This window comes from Chamaea fasciata, unplaced genomic scaffold, assembly GCF_029207755.1.
Source record: "Chamaea fasciata isolate MVZ Bird 193981 ecotype frontalis unplaced genomic scaffold, bChaFas1.0.hap1 SCAF_6, whole genome shotgun sequence".
Classification (NCBI taxonomy): Eukaryota; Metazoa; Chordata; class Aves; order Passeriformes; family Sylviidae; genus Chamaea; species Chamaea fasciata.
In genome coordinates this window covers 49,889,032-49,907,419 of record NW_027094091.1, presented here as the reverse complement: position 1 = coordinate 49,907,419, position 18,388 = coordinate 49,889,032, and positions in this window count along the sequence as shown.

The following is an 18,388-nucleotide window of genomic DNA, read 5'->3' as shown; positions in this document are numbered from 1 at the left end:
AGTAGAAGAAAATTAAAAATTGTGAAAGACAAATCTGGTTTATATGGAAGAAAATTAGCAGTTTAAATTTCACTTTGGTGTATAATGAGTGGATAATTGACACTCTGGGAACCTTTACTATCTGTAAAAATACACTTCTTAATAGAAACAAAATTAAACACCACACCTTTTTAAGTGGTCTTAAAATATTAGCAAGCCTAATAAAACTAAACAGCTGGGGGGGGGGGGGGGGGGGGCGGGGGGAAGAAGATTCACAGTGAGCCCAGAAAAGTAAGAATGATATATCAACTGTACTTCAGAAAACCTGCATGCCTCCAGAATTACAAAAGGTCCTTGAATATGTTTACTTGAGTTACTTGCAGCATAAGATAACCAGTTCAAAAAAGAATGAAAAAAATTGTAGATTTCCTATGTGATTATATCATAGAACAGGTATTACAGAATAGATTCTTTTAAATAATGGAATCAATTCACATAGAATTCACAATCATCTGCAGTCACTACATCACACACAGCACTGACAAATGTACTGATAGAAAGAGCTGCAGGACTTTCATTATGTGCCTCAAATACACAGGAATAGTTGAAGATGGAGATAGAATCCTGACTATTCCATTTCCTGAAAAGCAGTCTACCAGATCTGGACTTTGGCATGTGTAGCAGTAAATTTATTTCATAAAATGTTGTGGATGGACTGCTCAAACATTTAGGAAAAACCTGTTTATTTTATCTGTTCACAGTGTAAAAATACTCAGTCCTTAAGACCAAACATTAGTCTCACAAAGCTTCCTTTTTATATTAGAGTAATTCTGCCAGTTCTACTGAAAAATCACAGAATCATGAAATGTTTAGCAATCAGAATGGATCTTAAAGGTCACCTAGTCCCAACCCCATCTCCCATGGGGAGGGACACCTTCACTAGGACCAGGTTGCTCAGAGCCCCATCCAACCTGGCCTTGAATGCTTCCAGTGTTGGGATATCCACACTGGAACTTTTCTGGGCAACCTGTTCCAGTGCCTCACCACCCGCACAGTAAAGAATTTCTTCCTAACATATACCCTAAATGTCCCCTCTCTCAATTTGCACCCATTACTCCTTGTCCCGTCTCTGCAGTTCCTGATGAAGAATCCCTCTCCAGCTCCCCTACAAACCCCCCTTCAGATACCGGAAGGGAGCAGTGGGTAATGCTGGTTCAGAGCTGTCACATGTGAATCATTTGCCCTCGTTGTTTCCAGTAAATTGTTCTAATCTCAACCCGTGATTTTCACCTTCTGTGCCTCCAGTTCTCCTTTCCAGCCTGCCACAGCAGGAGGGGAAGGAGTAAGCAAGAGGCAGCATGGTTTGAAGAGTCTCAGTGGAAGTACTAAATTGGGGAGTACCATTCCTAAGTCACAAGATGGATGAAGCAACCCTCCTTTTCCTACATGACATACCATATCAATTTCATTGACATTCCTTGCCATTCTTGGTCAAAAGCAATCAATATTTCACAAACTACTTGTTATTTCACCACTTATTTTCTTTAAAAAGGGAGTTTTTTAAACAACAACTGACTATTTTCAAATAAAGATTCTGCAAATACAGACAATGACTTTATATCCATTTAGAACCAATCTGGATCTTTTCTTCTGGGTTCTTTTCCTTCCACGTCTTCATCTAAACCCAGAGTCAGCTGAGTTGCTTTCACCTTTTAGGCAACACTGTTTTAACAGCATGTTTTAAGAAGGATGTCTCTTGCATATTTCTGGCTGAAACCATTTCCCCGTTCTGTTATCATTAAGGAACATGGCTGACCCATTATAGCTATCTAGACATGGATGTCTAGCAGTGCATGAGAGATAAGCCTGCAGGTAAAGAGAAGGGACATTACTGCAAGAATAGTTGATGTAAACTCATCCAAACCCACTTAACAAGAATTAAAACAATAATTCTTCGGAAAAAGTAGAATTGTTTTCTCCATATGAAAAAATATTGTTATATTTATATAGTAAATACAAATGGTTAAACATTTATAATTCATAATAGCTAAATATATATAATTCATAATATGAAATTTGAGACTATTTAAGGCACTGTGGTAGAGCTTTTATTACAGCACAATTGTGTGAATGCATGGTGATTTAAGAACCGCACTTCAGAAAGGTAGTAAACGTTACTGCACTGAAGTATAAAACCATAATATTCCCTCTACTACCAACAAAGGCTAAATTCATTCTAGCAAATATTACAAGAATTACTGGGAGAAATAAATGTCTCCAACAAGGAGGATCTTCAATAGTTTATCCTTAAACATATTAGTTTATAATTTTAGCACTAATTTGATGTCTGTATCTATTTTCAAGGCAAATTATATCATTCATGCTTTAGCAGAGGCCTTTTTAGGCATTTTCTCTATTTTTTCCTATTAAATATATCTTTACTTGTCATAAAAGAGTTGAATGCTCTTTCTGCAACTTTTGCTATTTTCTTTCTTCTAATTTTTTTCAGTTTCATAGAATAAGGATACTTTTTTGGTTTTTAGTCTGTGAAAAGAAGCAGATTTAGGAAATAGCAATAATGCCTCATTACTCTCACAGTGTGTTTTGTTTACATCTAGTTTCCAAGAACAGGATGATAAACACTTCCAGCAACACTTAAAAACAACAAGCAACGAAATCAAACAAAAATAAATTTTAAATTTTTAGAGCCAGGTAAACAAATTGTTGTCATCCTCAAACTAGATGTTTTTCCTTCACAACTGTTGATGTTAAAGAATCATTCGTGGAACAAGACATACATAAACTTACAGTAAGGTTCTTTCAGCAGCAAAATTAGAAATAGATCTTATCTGTTAAAAAACTTAACAGGATGTTCTTGCTCATTATTTTAAAAGTGAAGACTAGAATTGAAACTTGAGGTGTTTAGGATGCTGTCATCTTCGTTCCATAATTCTGTCCTTGATAACAGTTTAATTCTATCTTAAGTAAAAGTGTTTCTTATTAAAGGAAGTTCCTTAAAAAGAAATTGAACAACACTGCTTTTAAAATGAAAGCGGAATCAGTGTACACAATTTCTTGACACTTTTACCGCTCTCTGACCATACATAGAAATTACTCCTTTCCAGCTTTCTGTTTTACCTGCCAACACTTCAGGTCAATGGAGTCTCACTATTACGTTCTTAGAGCTTGGACTCCCTTTGGGGATATTAAAGAGCATAAGTACTTGCTTCACATGTACCTCACTGAACATATTGGACAACCTGAGAATTACATTAAAGACCCCCAGATATGTCTAGCAGACAAAGGTGAAGCGGGGGTACAGAAGTCCCGTTGCATTTACATTAGACATGGGAATTCTCCCTAGCTAGGGTCCGTCATTCTGGACTCTGGAATTCAACAGATGCTGGCAGCAGCTTGGAGCAGGTTCAGGGGACAGGTTGAAGGATAGTTGAAGGACTGAAAAATTAATATTATGCCAAAACCTGAAGGGTTTAATATAAGAAAGAGTTAAATTATTACATGACCACATGCTCTGAACTGTGCTGGCTTCCTTAGATGGATTAGTAGAGGTTACTGTACCTTATCACACAAATATATAAACATGGAAAGCGGAAGGGACAGGACCAAAGAAACCCACAAAAGGTGAACAAAAAGCACTAAAGCAAGACATATTCATGGTAAAGAGATAAGTATGACAGTAAATATAGAGGATTCCTGAAATAACTTATTGAAATCAAGATAAATCACTTGAAATTTTGCATCAGCAAAGTGAAGTTTTTGTTAAGAACAAGATCTACATTGACACAGACACTGGAATCAGGAAACACTGTTATCTGCGACACTGCCACATGAAATCAATTACCATGACAAAACAAAAATATGGTGAAGTGGTGTGTTTTGAAGTTTTCTCAGTTTTACATGTATCTGCTTGTCTCTTATCGTTTCAGAATGGTTTTTCCCATATGTCCATGTATTGTCCCATAATGGTTTGCCCCAGCTATTTATCAATACATCATTGTAATGTGACACCTGAGTCCTGCCTGTCACTTTGAAGCCTCACCCTGATCTCTAGAAAGTTCTGGTGAGGACTTTGAGTGATTGGTGGGGTCCAGGTTCCCCTTCCCCCTGTGTTTTATGATTTGTTCTACAGTTTGTCATTTCAGTTCAGGGTCACTCCCTTCCTGTTCTGGATTGGTTCCAAGTTGTATCCTCCCCACTCCCCCACTCCCATATTTAAGGTAAAAACCCCTGGGTTCAGTTGGCTTCGGCAGGCTGACTCCTGGGTGAAAGGAAGTTGTGTACATTTAATAAAACCCAGTTGAAGTTCCCCACCGGAGTTCCATCCCTTTATTTCTCACATGGTTCACGCTTCTGCTAAGGCAAGGACGCACAGGATCGGAACTGTATTCCCAAATACAGAACCATACCTTTTTTGCAACGGTGCCAGAGCTGACCAGGAAGCACGGGCGAAAGCCCCAGGAAAGGCACCGCTCCGTCACAATACGGTAATAATTTTCTGAAGGTGGTAAAATCTTTCTTTTATTGATCTTACTATATTTCAGATGAATAAAATAAGACTTTTACAGTGATTATGCATCTTTTGCAATACTGACAGAAACATTTTCTATTGTAAATTTATTTAGTAATTTTGGAATCCAATAACAAAGATCCCACCTAATACTGTTAAACAAGGAAAATTTCCTACTAGATTCTAAATACTCCTTATCAATTAGAAATAACATATATATGATTTATTTTTCTGAATAGTGAAATGACAATCTGATATGGATTATGTAAAGAAAATAAGATTTAAAACATGGGGAAATATCTTTAAGAGTTTCTTTCAAGTTTATTTATTTTAAATTAAAGCTTGTCAGACTTCTAAATGCCACATGCAAAACATTTTTCTGATCTTAAATGATGTTAACATTTCTCTCTGTTCAGTAGGTCACAATGTCTTTTCAATGCAATTTGGAAACACATGTTACTTACTCCTACTTTTCTTTCTAATGTATTAAATAACGCCAGTGTTATTTTCATACAAAGAAAATAAAAATCACTTATATGTATTCTTTGTTTCTTAGCTTTGATCTCACATTTAAATTCATCTCAAACAGTGCCATCTTGCTTTTCTCAGACCACAGAGAGCATCAAGCCTTGCTGCAGCAGCAATTTGATTACAGGAAGAAAGGCTGCACATTTAATGAACTCCTTATTTGATCTGCAGATGCAAATGGATTTTGATGTTATTTCTAACATTGACTTCTAAATACTTTCACCATTGGTCTAAGCAAGGAGGGAAAACAGAATGGGAAAGCTGAATACCCACAGACACCATCTTATCTGCATGTAGCAGTACAGAATTTTCAAGGCAAAGACTTCCATGCTAAATACGTTGATTAGTATAGGACACGTAAACATAATTTTCCTTGGCACAGCATAACTGACACAAAGTCAAATAAGTAACAACAGAGAAATAAAATAATAAAAGGTGAAAGAAATACATTTTAGCTGTTCATAAAATTTATGAGGCACTGAAATTCAGATGATGAGAAAGTTCATTCTGTATGATAAAAAATTCAGAGAAGAACAGTACAGAAACCACTGACAGACAGTGGACTCACAAGGGCAAAACTAAACTGGATTTTGAAAGAGGGGTAATACCAGGCAGGAATGTCTAACTTCCAATCCACATCAGTATAAACCCACGTAATCTGTATATTTGGGGGGAGAAAAGTTAGAAGCTGAGAAAACTTGTAGGGCAAAACTACAAATTTTTAACTCCTATATATCTCTAGATTCCAAAACAAGTGTAGTAGAGATGTTAAAGTGTCATACGTGGAAACAATTCCAGAATGAGTGAATAACAGGGAATGTCAATAGAGCCAGCAAGCTGTCAGTTTTTTCTACTATGATTTCCTGGTCAGGAGTTAATTATGGAAAATAACGAATGACCCACAATATCAATTTGTTCAACTGTTCATTAATTTTCAATGTTGCATGGGAAATTTAGAAACTGTGTATTATATGACAGAACAATGGAAAAGGCAGAGAAGTACTAAAGTATAAATTTTATGTTCATATGAAAATATTAAATGGTTATATATATATATATATATATATATATATCTCAGAGCTTTGACACAAATGCTTCCAGACTTCCTAAATAGTTACCCTAAGCCAATTTAAAAAGGCTTCTAAATTCTTCTTTTGTTCCAAACCTATCCTTCCTCAAGTTTTATGCACATAAAAAATAAACCTCTTTCTGCAAATGAAATACAATTTTCTACAGTTAGATCCTTTTTATATCTCACTCTAACATAAGTGGAAATAACCTTTTGAAAGGAATCAGCAACTCCACTATAAAGACACGTTAGGCTGAGTATCTAAAAAGCAGAGACTTAGTACTTTATCAACAAAATTCTTGCAAAATTTAGTGTTACATAGAATTGCGTATAGTGCATATATATAACATATACTGTGTTATATAATAACATACACTATGCTAGATAACATACATCATACAGCGTTGATGACTGAAATGTGTATGCTTCTGCCTTAAAAACTTCACCAGTCATACTTTATATTCTTAGAAATTACACACGAATTGTGCATTGCCTCGCACATAAATTTAGCATGCATTTTCTCCTGCTTAATTAGCCTAATTTAGTAAAATATTCCATACAAACATTCTTTCAGAAAAAGTTCATCAACAACTTTGTTCTGTTGAGGTATTTTATCTCCAGTTGATTGAAAGTTGTTCACTGATGTAGCTTTTTTCCAAATTAAATACAGAATTATCTTAGATGCTCATAGTTTTGTTTTGTTTCTACACACTTCTGAAAGAAGCTTTAATTACTTAGCTGATAGCATATCTATCATCAATCTTGTTAAAAAAAAATAAGAGCTCCTTAGGGGAGGGAAATTGTTATCTTTATACTGTCATTTCATGTAATCAGCTATGAGTACACCAATAAAGAAGCACAAATAACCTTTCTGATTCTTTTTTATTCTTATTGTTGTAAATAGCATCACTAACCAACAAAAAGGAAAATACATCGAAGTCTTCCATGCATAATGTTTGGGATTTCAGAGAATATATTTTCCTAATTCATTTTTCCTTTTGTTCTCTTGATAAAGAAAAAGGTTTCTGGAAATTATGCTCTTGTAGATTTATAGTCATGCTTTTCAACAGCTCAGAGGCTGCTCTGAGTTTTTCCCTGATGTTAGATTAAAAGATGTTTTTCTAAAAAGAAATAGGTGAGCATTACAAAGTTACAACAATGTGTAAGAAACTTTTCTCAAAGGAAAAACAACATCCTGTTTCCGCAGGAATAAAAAATGTGTAGAATTGTTTAAAGAGAATAATGATCACTTTTTTTTGTTTAATTATATAGAATTAGGAAAAATAATTGGCCATGGGATAAAGAATGCTTTGCATTTAAATGCTAAATTCATGCAAGAAACAAAAACCAGTGATTCTGCACTATTGTAAAGTAACATTGAATTGCCATGGAATTGGTATGAGGAGAGCAATTTAATATTGTAAACATTTGAATAATTACTTAGGATAAATAGTGATGTTTTATGGTGATGTAAAAGTTTTGCTGATTTCTCTAACTAAACACCATTACAAGAAATTCCAGCTACAAATACAAAATCTGGATGCATAACAAAGGCTGATAAAATTAACCTTTGGATCCATGCAATATTAATTAGGAAAAAAAAACCATTAGAAGTTTCTCATATAGAATAGGAATTCCAAAACAAGAGTTCTGATCTCATCATGGGCTTTGTCTTTTTTTTATAGCAGCTGGAATTTATCACTTTCTAGCTACTCCTGTGAACTGAAACCAAATCCAAAGGAACCACAGAATTTTTAAGTGATAGTCTTGACCATTAATATGACTGAGGTCTGTAGAAAAACTACAACAGAAAAATTATTTACAGGTGTTAGTGAATGCAAAAGGAGACCAAGAAAACTTTCTGTAGTGTGAAAAGAAATCATCAATGCCAAGCTGCAATAACAAAGGAATTTGAAGCCACAGTCCAATCTGGAACTGAAGTTCCTGTGTGGTTTCCAGCCCTTCTACAGCCAGAGCAGCCAGAAAAGCCAAAGCCACAGCCACAGGTTGTTTCCTATAAGGTTTTACACAGATTGCCATGTATGGTGAGCTAGAACTCCCCAGGAGAATCAGTAATCACCTGAAGAATGAGATCAGTTCATTTGGGAGGGAACATTTTAAGCCAAATTAATCATTGTTTTCCATATGAGGAAAAAGAGATCAATCCTGAAACTAGAATAATCCTGAAACTAGAATTTTCTAAGATATTCTCAAGGGCAATTGCCTCCATGTCTATCTAAATCTGTAGGGCAAGACATACATTGCAAGAAAAACAGACTGTGAGACTGAGACAGACACTGTAGACCTCACAGATCACTTATTTGGAAGTAACTGATGTTCAATATCACATAACCAGAGATTTTTAGTTCTAAATTTTCTTATATTTATAGACAAAGAGGGAAAAGGAAAAGAGGAAAAGAAAAAGATAAGGAAGGCTAACTGGCCCAACACGACCAATAGACCACTCAAACCAGTGGCAAATGCCATTAAAAAACCCATGTATTCAATGGGTTTTAAAGGTTCAGTGTTCTCTCTAGATACCATTTTATGGCCTGGGAGATGTTAGGTTTGCATACCAAACAATTAAAAATCTTTTTAAAGGAAACAGAACAACTCCACTTAGCCCCAGCTAATATTATCTGTTGCTGCTTCATACACTTTTATCCATTTTAGGAAAAGGAAAATCTATTATATAAGTTTTCCAGAAATTATTTGCAAGATAAAACATAATCTTCAGAGGAGCATTAAAACCCACAAAGAATCAAAGATGAAGAAATCCTGTGATTGTGCAACCACTTCAACGCAACATTCCAAAAAAATAGGTAACATTTGGCTATACCTGAAGAGAATTCAATGACTACATCAATTTTGGTTAAAACTGTTCTGAGGAGTGAAGAGCCGTTCAACACTCAAGGAGGAGAGGCCTCAAAATTTAAAAAGCATATCAGATTGTTTATTAATTCTGTAATTATCCAGGAGTAAAATCCATGAATCTTTCTATCAGCCACTGCAATAATATCATATTGAAAATTAGAAAAAGAAGTAAACATTACCTTAGTATAAATATACACAAGAAATTTCAGTCAAAAATGCAAGTTTCTCTGGGATCTGCCAAAGACAGGGCTTATTTCTGCCAGGAATGAGGGTTCTGAGATTCAAAAACTTTTTATCTCCAATCTTTTCCTATTGGAGGTTAGCAAGATGAGAGTTATGTTTCAAACTAAAAATATGCACATACACTTGAACAGTCTTGGATTTTTACTTTATTTTTTAAACAAATAAATAATAATAATAAACAAATAAAATAATAATAGCAAAAGTACTCACAGCATGGATCTTTTGTCTTTTCTTACAAAATACTGTTTACTGAGCTTCATAAAAGCATTATGAAAGGGGTTTGTTTGTTTGTTTGTTTTTAATCCTACACATTACTTTTAGAAACAAAGATTAAAGTGCTTTACAATTGGTTTGAGTACTTTTTCAACCACTTTCCTGAGTTCTGCTCTGTGCTTTCAGATCGGAATGACTGATGATTCATTCTGATATTCTTTCTACTCTACACAGGAATAGATGTCTTCAAAACACTGGGAAAATTCCTGCAGACATGTCTGCCTTTGACCAATCAATTAATACAATATTGGCATCCTGTGCCATTTACAATGTGAGATGGCTCTTGAATGAAAGCAACAAAATGAAATTCAGGTTGAAAGATCCTATTACTCTCTGGAGTACGTTACTTAAGAGAAGGAAACAGAAACCCACTACATCAAAGTATCCTTAGATGGCCTACAACAGTATTTATATTTATTTCCACTTCTCTTAGCAATGACAAAGCAAATCTGGTCATCTCTAGGAGTAGAGAGCTAGAGATTTGCATCTTCCCAAAGCTTCCCATTTTTCTTGTGAAAGGTCAGACAGAATGTCACAACTGAGTCTGCTACTTCTGCAGCAAGTAAATCTCATACACTAGAAAGGACTTGTGTAGAGAAAGGACTATTCATTCATATTACTTTAAATACAGCTATTACTCAAATCTCACGAACCTTCTGCCTGAGTTCTCAGTAATCACAGTGGTGACAACATTTCTCCCCACTTGCAAAGAGCAAAGTACAGCACCACTTGATTTTGCAATTTCCATTCTGACATACGTTCACTTCAATTTGTATTCAATAAAATCCCACACTTGAAGTACGAGTACTTCTATGAAAAGAAGCAATGAGGTGGAAAACTGTCTTTTGAACTTTTTCTTTCACTGTTAAGAAAGTCATGGTATATTCCAAACCAGGAACTGTTACAATCTCTGAAAGCATGTACCCTGGAAGGAATTTAATTTAATCCTTACAAAATAACTTGAGTGGAAAACTCAGTTCAGAAAGAGATAGTGTACTGTGAATTTAATTTACAATAAAATAAATTTATTTACTGTACAACTATAAGCTGTCCTCATACCCTACTGTGATGTTATGATTATATATAGTGCCATTTTCTCTCCTTGTAGTGAATATAATTTTTGACTTGTCAAAAATTATTTAGATTAACTTGAAATACATATAAACCCTTGACAGATACTCTGCATGCTGTGAAATAAACCCAAGTTTTGAGTTTGCCTGGTTTCTTTAGAGAGGGAATTGTTCATCTTAACATGAAGTAAACAGGAAAAGATTCCAGAATAATGGACAACAGCAAATAATACGGAGTTGTTGAATAACACATGATGCAATGAAAGATTAGCAATTACCTCCTCCCAGAAGTTTATTTCACCAGCAGTTTAGTTCCCATTAAAGATTACCTCAACCTTTATTACTCTACTCAAATATAACTCAAAAATTTGTCCCTTAGCTAAAGGTTGCAAGGCCACGCAACTCAGTGAAATTCATGTGAAGCTCCATGAGATCCACTGAATACACAGATGCCTTTCCAGAATCTCCACCTATTTTTAATTACATTCTGTAGAAAACTTTGCTCATCACTTGAAAAAATTAAAGAGTTTACAAAGAAATTATATTATAAAATCCACCTTTGTGATTCCTTCCTTAAAAAACAAACACGCAAAGGACTGAGTACCCAATGGAAGCCCCCAACAAGCAACTGGGAGGGGTCCCTTTCTGAATCAGAAAACGGATAAGAAAAAATGAAGAAAACTGTTTCTGAAAATAATAAAACAGCCATACCTGTGAGCTTTAAGCATATTCCTAAAGCTTCATATTTTGGCTGAAGTAATTCTCCACTTTCTTAATAGCTCTAACAGGTTATATTTTTTTTCAGTGTCAGAAAGATAAGTAGTACTAGAATCTAGACAGGTGCAATTCAGTGCACCCCTGTAAACCAACTCCATATTACACAGGTATCCCCTGGGCATCATGTGGCCAGTGGAAAGCATACTGCACTAACATACTCCGGTAAAACAAACAACAACAAGCTACACAGATAAATCCAGACCACACAGACAAAGCTCCACAAACACACATCACCAAATCGTGGTGGTCCACACTAGACCTGCATTATATACACCTTCAACTAAATACTGTGTGTCAGAAACACAGCATTGTATCTCTTATGGGCATATGGAAGAACAATGTGCAGATGTTTTTATAAGTATACAATAAACAACCCTGCTAGGGAGTTGCCATTTGTTTCAAAAGGTAATGCTAATGTTGAAATGAAGACAAGCAAGGACACAGGAGTGCCTCCTGACTTACTGCTAGTAGCTTCAGTCATCACTCATGCAATGACCTAGAAGCCAAATAAATGGGAAAAAAAAAAAAAAAAAAAAAAAAGGAATTAATGGTAGATACTACAGCTGGGGAGAGACAGATTTGAGGGTTTTTCCATCTTTGTTCTAGTCAATGGGATAGCACAGCCCAACAAGGCACAAATAGGAGGTTAGTTCAATGGAATCTGAAAAAGTGATCCTTTGTTAACCTCATGTGCAAACCTTTCAAGATAAAATTGGATAATGTCAGATAAGTCCATCCTTACATTATCTCAGTGATTAAAATTTACCATGGATTCAGACTTTCTTCTGCACCTAAGTCAGCAAAACCACAAAGTAAACATTAACAGAGTTTCAATCCACCAGTGTACCCACATTTCAATGGAAAAGGATTTCAACACAGGTGTATTTGATAACCCATCTAACAAAGATTTGGAAACCTCCAGATCCCAGAAGCCTGGAGAAAAATGAAATGTTGACATTGAGGGATTCTGTAAAAACATCAAATGCACTGCAGAGTTCCCCACAGAGCAATCCTGTACTCCCAAGTAACATATGATGGAGAAACATAGGGATTTGTCCGCCACAAACACAGATATTAGAGAATTATTGTCTCATATAAATTCAGTAGCGAGGCCTCCTTAGGGGATTAAAAAAGTAAAGAATTTGCTTTTGAGTAACTGAATGCAGTATAGCTTTGAATGTACATTCAGATACTGAATAACAGATGATTAAAAATAAGGACATGGAAATACAATTATAAAAAAGATTATGCAGGGTCACAAGCTTCCAGCTTTAATCATAATTTGGAACAAATTTCACCATGAATAGCTCCAATTGCACTACTTACAGGAATTACTGCAGATGACAGGGCATCACTAGAAGCATCAGGACAAAACATTTCCAATCTTAACATTTACAACACCCATATTTACCTAAATTTCCATTTGAAATGCAGCTACTCATCTACTGCAGATGGTCCTTTCCTGAGTTTAAAATGAGAAAGAATTAAAGAATTATCACCATTCATGCTTTGATTTTCCCATGAACTTCAGAACATAGAATTAAGCCTTTTCATAAGCCTGAATGTATCCTAAAGGAGACAGAAACAAATTGCAGGCACTGTCAAGACATGGAGCTAATAAGTCCAGTGAAGATCACCATCAATGTCACATAGTTCAGGCCCTAAGAGTGTGAGCTAAACAGTTTTACAAAAGAACACATGGAATCAATGATTCTTGCGCAGTTATACAGAGAAACATTTTAACACAGTACAGAGTTAACACAAGTACACTAATAATTAGAGGACAGTTTTACAAGGAATGCTAATTCTTTACCTGGTGAGAGAAAACTGGTTCCACTATATATTAAAATAAAGGTAAATTAAAATTTAATTCAGCAGAAACATAAAATCCTATAAAAATTATTTGCAGCAGTGTACAAGAATTTCTCACAAAAGTATGGAAAAAGATATTTTCATCATATGTGAACATATCTACCCAAGAAGAGGATGGTCAAAAGCAAATTGAAGAGGGCCCCTACTAATTTAAGGAAACTACAGAGTAGGCTCAGAATGTTAAATCTTGCAAGTAGTCTGCTGTAGTGAAGTAATACCAGAAAGAACAAGAAATAAAGTCTATGCATAAAAGGCAGGACATGGAAATATTTTTCAGCTTCTATGTTACCCTCAAAATGTCTTCATTCAATCCTGGGACATATTTGAGGATCATTATACCATCATCCGCCCTTCTGACTTTCAAGGAACGTTAAGCCAAAGTGCAAGGAAGTAAAAGCCTTCCCTAGCCAGCTTTCTGACCTGAATAATCAAAATCTCAGACACCCGCAACCAGAATAGAAGTACACCAAGACACTCAGGAAAGATTTACTTCACTGTGAAACATTCATGAAGTTTCATCATAGCTCAAACAGAACATGTAACTAAGAAAATAGATAGATACATTTAGTAGCAAGTACCAGGATGAAGTGATAAAGGTTACTTTCTGAACTGAAAGACACCAGCAATACAGTGCTGTAAACAAGAGAATAATTTCTTCTGAAATCCCTTAAAGACAAAGCTTTGTGAGAACTTATCTGTGCTGGAATTCAAACAGCTACTTTTCTGCCTCTAAGAAACATATCCAACCATAACTAGAAGCTTTCCACACTTAGCATTGTCACACACCTTAGCATCAATGGATGCCTGTTCCCCTAGAAGTTAAACTTCCCCAAAAAGAGAAACTCCACCATAACCCAGAAAATAATCTCATCATAAGTAGTTTGAAAGTTTCATATTCAGATTTTTTTAAAAATAACTAAGAAAAAGGATGCAGCTGTCCAGGGAAGCTGTCATATGCACTTCACTACCTCTAGCTAAAATGGTTTCTCTCATTGTCAAAGTCTTTATACAGTTAAGTAATAGCAGAAGTATCAAAATAATCAAAAGTATATTCATAATCTCATTTTAAAGTGTTCCCAGTAGCTTTGAACAATAAAGGAAAAAGAGAAGGAAGAAAACCCATGTACATTAAACCTGAGGATCCACTCCAAAGTCCACTCATCAATGAGAACCATTTACTTTATTCATCAGATACCAGATGCTACCTATTAGAAAACAAATTCTAAATGTCAGTTAAGTATCATTTTCTAAACTTGTATTCACTTAGAAAGACATCAGAAGCAACCAAAGCAGTTCACCATTTATGTAGAGTCCTCAGGAAATAAAAATAGTGCAGCTCACAAAATGAATGTTTTACAGGTTTTTTTCTCCTGGTATTTGTTATGTCACTGGGTTTTGCAGCTGAAAGCATCTAACAACACAAAATAATAGAAGGATATTCCATGCAACAGGTCACAGCAGTTTCACATGTATTTTATTCTTTTGAACCTATTTTCTCCTGAATTTGGGGAAAAAAGCAAGACCAGAGCATTACATTTTGCTCTGACTTTGTCTGATGTTGTTTCCTCTGATTACAAGCTTCATTTTACATAAAATGCATCAAAATAATTCTAGAAGCTTTTATTCTGAAGCAATACAAAATATAGCAAGAATTCACAATCCAGAATATATAGGGTTTATGTTGTTCTTAACCAGTGTAAACCTTCAAACAACATCCCATTTAGAAGTTAGTTTGCCTTCCTGTGAATAAGCTGATTGCAATATGATTCTGAGATATGATCTAATATCTGGTTAATAATTATGAGACTAGAAAAAAGTATTAAAATTTTTTTGTACCAATTTTTTTGGGTGTTATTTCCTTGAGCTGATTATTTAACATTTCCTTTCATCAAAGATGAATAGCATTATATGAAAAAATTGTATCTGAAACATAATTTCAAATCTGCTGACCATCAATGGGGAAGACGTTGCACAGAGAAAATTATCATAAGAAATATCTTAACCTAACATTTCTTGCAATTTTAAGGTTACTAAGGTAATTAAGCTTTCTAAGAACTTTAACAGTTCCGCATAGACTAACCTTCAGCAGTGCTTGTTACACTTACAGCATCTACACTATTCAACTTTTGAAAGCAAATTAGGAGAAATTAGGATAAAAATTTAATCTCTGCAGCACCAACAGTTACAAAGTGCCTTCTACCAATGGAAATCCTTGTCAAGATGCAAAGGGGAAAACGACTAACATTTTTCATTATAAAATAATGCTAATAATACATAATTATAATTTACTAACAGATAGATGTTAATAATTATCCTAATCCCCTTAGTTGTATATTCTGATTCCTTGATCTCTCCTCCCAATATTTATACTTTTAGGTTGCATGGTCTATAAATTGAGACAATACATTCGAAAAATCTGGCACATTTACTCAAAAATATTCATTATTATCCAGGTGTTGTTCAAACTGCCTCATTTGCAAAATAGACTTTCTCTGTTATACAACTGGGGTTGCCATTATCCACCAAGAAAAAAACTCATTATGAGTTGAATATTTTCAGAAGTCATTGAACTTAGAAAGGTTTTGGGTGGCAATTGGAACACCAGGACCATATTATTTAAAAATGGATAAATAATACTTGTGAAGTTTATGCTCCAAATTTAAAAATTGTTCTCAGTTCCCTTCTACAGCATTTTAAAAATCTGGTTTAAATGTGCAATATTAAAGAAAAAATAGAAGTTAAGGCAATTCTTTTAATGAGACAGCTCTAATACAGATGCCAGAAAATGCAGTGTTTGGAATAAGTAGTTGTGAGATGTAAATTTGAGAAAACCCTTCAGCAATAATCACTGCATCAAGATAAGATTTCTGGGGTCTTTTTGCATGAACAAATCCTGCTTAGCATGCCTACAAAATTCTGTAAGGACACTGATTGGCAAGCTGTTAATGATGCACATTTAGAATCTCTCCTTTCATAAAGAATGTGCTGAAATAGGAAAGCAAATTAAAACATGCATATGTCCATTACTAATACGTGAACCTGCATACCTATATTTCACAATTGCCTTGTAATACGTTGCAGAAAAACTAATTTTTTAAGCCACTGGAGCTGGATAATGTCTTTTCATATCTGTTTTGCCCCATTACATTTAATTTGAATAAAAAAATAAATCACAGTCTTATGTTAAAATTGTATCACAAATAAAACACAGTGCAATTAAATAGCTAACCTTCAGTGTACTAAGCAATAGTTGAAAAATGTAGGGAAAGCATTAGATGGGGTCTCTGACTGTAGATCAGGGAAGGAGGTAAGAGTAGGATCCTGCTACTCCAATAGTACACTTTAATTCTGAAAGAATTTTTGCTGAAAATACAGAAAATCTTACTTTCCCCCTCAACTGTTGTAGATGCTTTCTTCAGAACCACCTAAATAACAACACATATTGTAACAAAGGTCTATTGGTTTTCCCACTACATAAAAAATAATCAGAGCTGGTGTGTTTACTCCTCCTGCTGGTTCTAGGCTGGGGAAAGGACACACACCAGGAGAGCCAGGCTGTGAATACACAACCTCTTCCAGGCCCATCTCTTCCCCATCAGTGCAGCAGGAGGTGCCAGCAGCTCGAAGGGGGAAAAAATGAGTACTGTTTCCTGGAATAAAAGGATTTGCATCTAAAGATCCACTGGCACAGCTTACATTCACAACATCCCATACAAAATATAGCTATTTTCATAGACAGATAATAATTCCACTTTTAGAAGACTAAAAAACAGGGCTGTACTTGAGAAATAGAGCAAGTACTCTGCAATTCAGGATGAATATTAAGGAATGAGATTATTCCTTTCAATAGAGCCGAGAACGCTAATACACATGAGAAAAATGGCTCAAGAATTTGAATAACACTTGTCACTTTCAATTTTTTTCCCCCTTAATTTTCATGTATTTGTAACACATATATAAAACATCAATAAGCAACAGTTGATCAACACTGGTTTTATTGTTTAGGTCTCCAGATATCGCCTTATACAGAATTAACCATATATCGAGATGTGCATGAAAAATTTGGCTGGAGGTATCATACAGCATAGGCTCTTCAGCATTCATTTTGTTTGATTCAAATGGGACATCTACTGCAAGTTAGAATTTTTCAAACTGCAACATGATTTAAAATTTCTTAATGTACCCAAGGTGTCTGGAAAATTCTGAAGTTGAGGGAAGAGTAGCCAGCCATCAGACTTCAAAAAAATTACTGATATCAAAGTAAACCTAAGGGGCATCCTACAGAAGTCTAAATGTTTATGCTATTTAAATTATAACCACAATCACAGCAATTTTTAATTTTGCAATAACTATTATGAAAAGAGCAATACTGGCCAGATATTTCAGTATGAAGGACTTTGTGCTAACAGCTACTGCTGTTTAAATTGAGTTCTTAGCAACTGAAAACTACAAGAGGCAACTCTTGAACTGGCTTCATCCCTGTCCTGCCAGAAGGGAAATGAAAGTATTCTAGGAGAAAAAAATACTGAAAGAAAAATATCTGAGGAAAAGGAGCACAGGGGAAAACCTGAGCTGTAAATTTTAGATTATTCCAAAAATAACCTCAATCCTTGAGATTCAGAAAAAACAGCAGCAGTACTATTTGCATATTTTAGCACCTTGTGTTTCTAATTTGTATCATGCCCATCTAATATATATTTCTGCAGTGTCACACTGGGAATACCAATAGAACTATTTTAATATCTTCCTAAGATCAGGATAAACCAGGGAAATCTTTTCCATTTTCAACCTTTGAAACATGAAATTAAATTATGAAGTACAGCATTCAAATATTGATCCTTGCCATATACATGAAACTAATACTGCCGCTGAAATCCTGCTGTTGAATATGAGTTGGGCCATAAGTACTGCAGCAACACAAATTGCAGGTAATTATCAGGATTTTAATGCCAGGCACAGTAACTTGATACAATTTCCTCTTGTTTAACCCTCATTATTAATGCATTAGCAATCATTTTTATGTTCTTAAGAATGACTGCCCTATTACTTTAGGAATATTTGAGAAGGTATTAAACTTAGATTTACTGATAAGTAGTAACACTCTGAAGATTCCCATTGGAAAAACAGGTACTACACATTCACACTATGCTGCTATTCCATGATGTGTCCCATTCT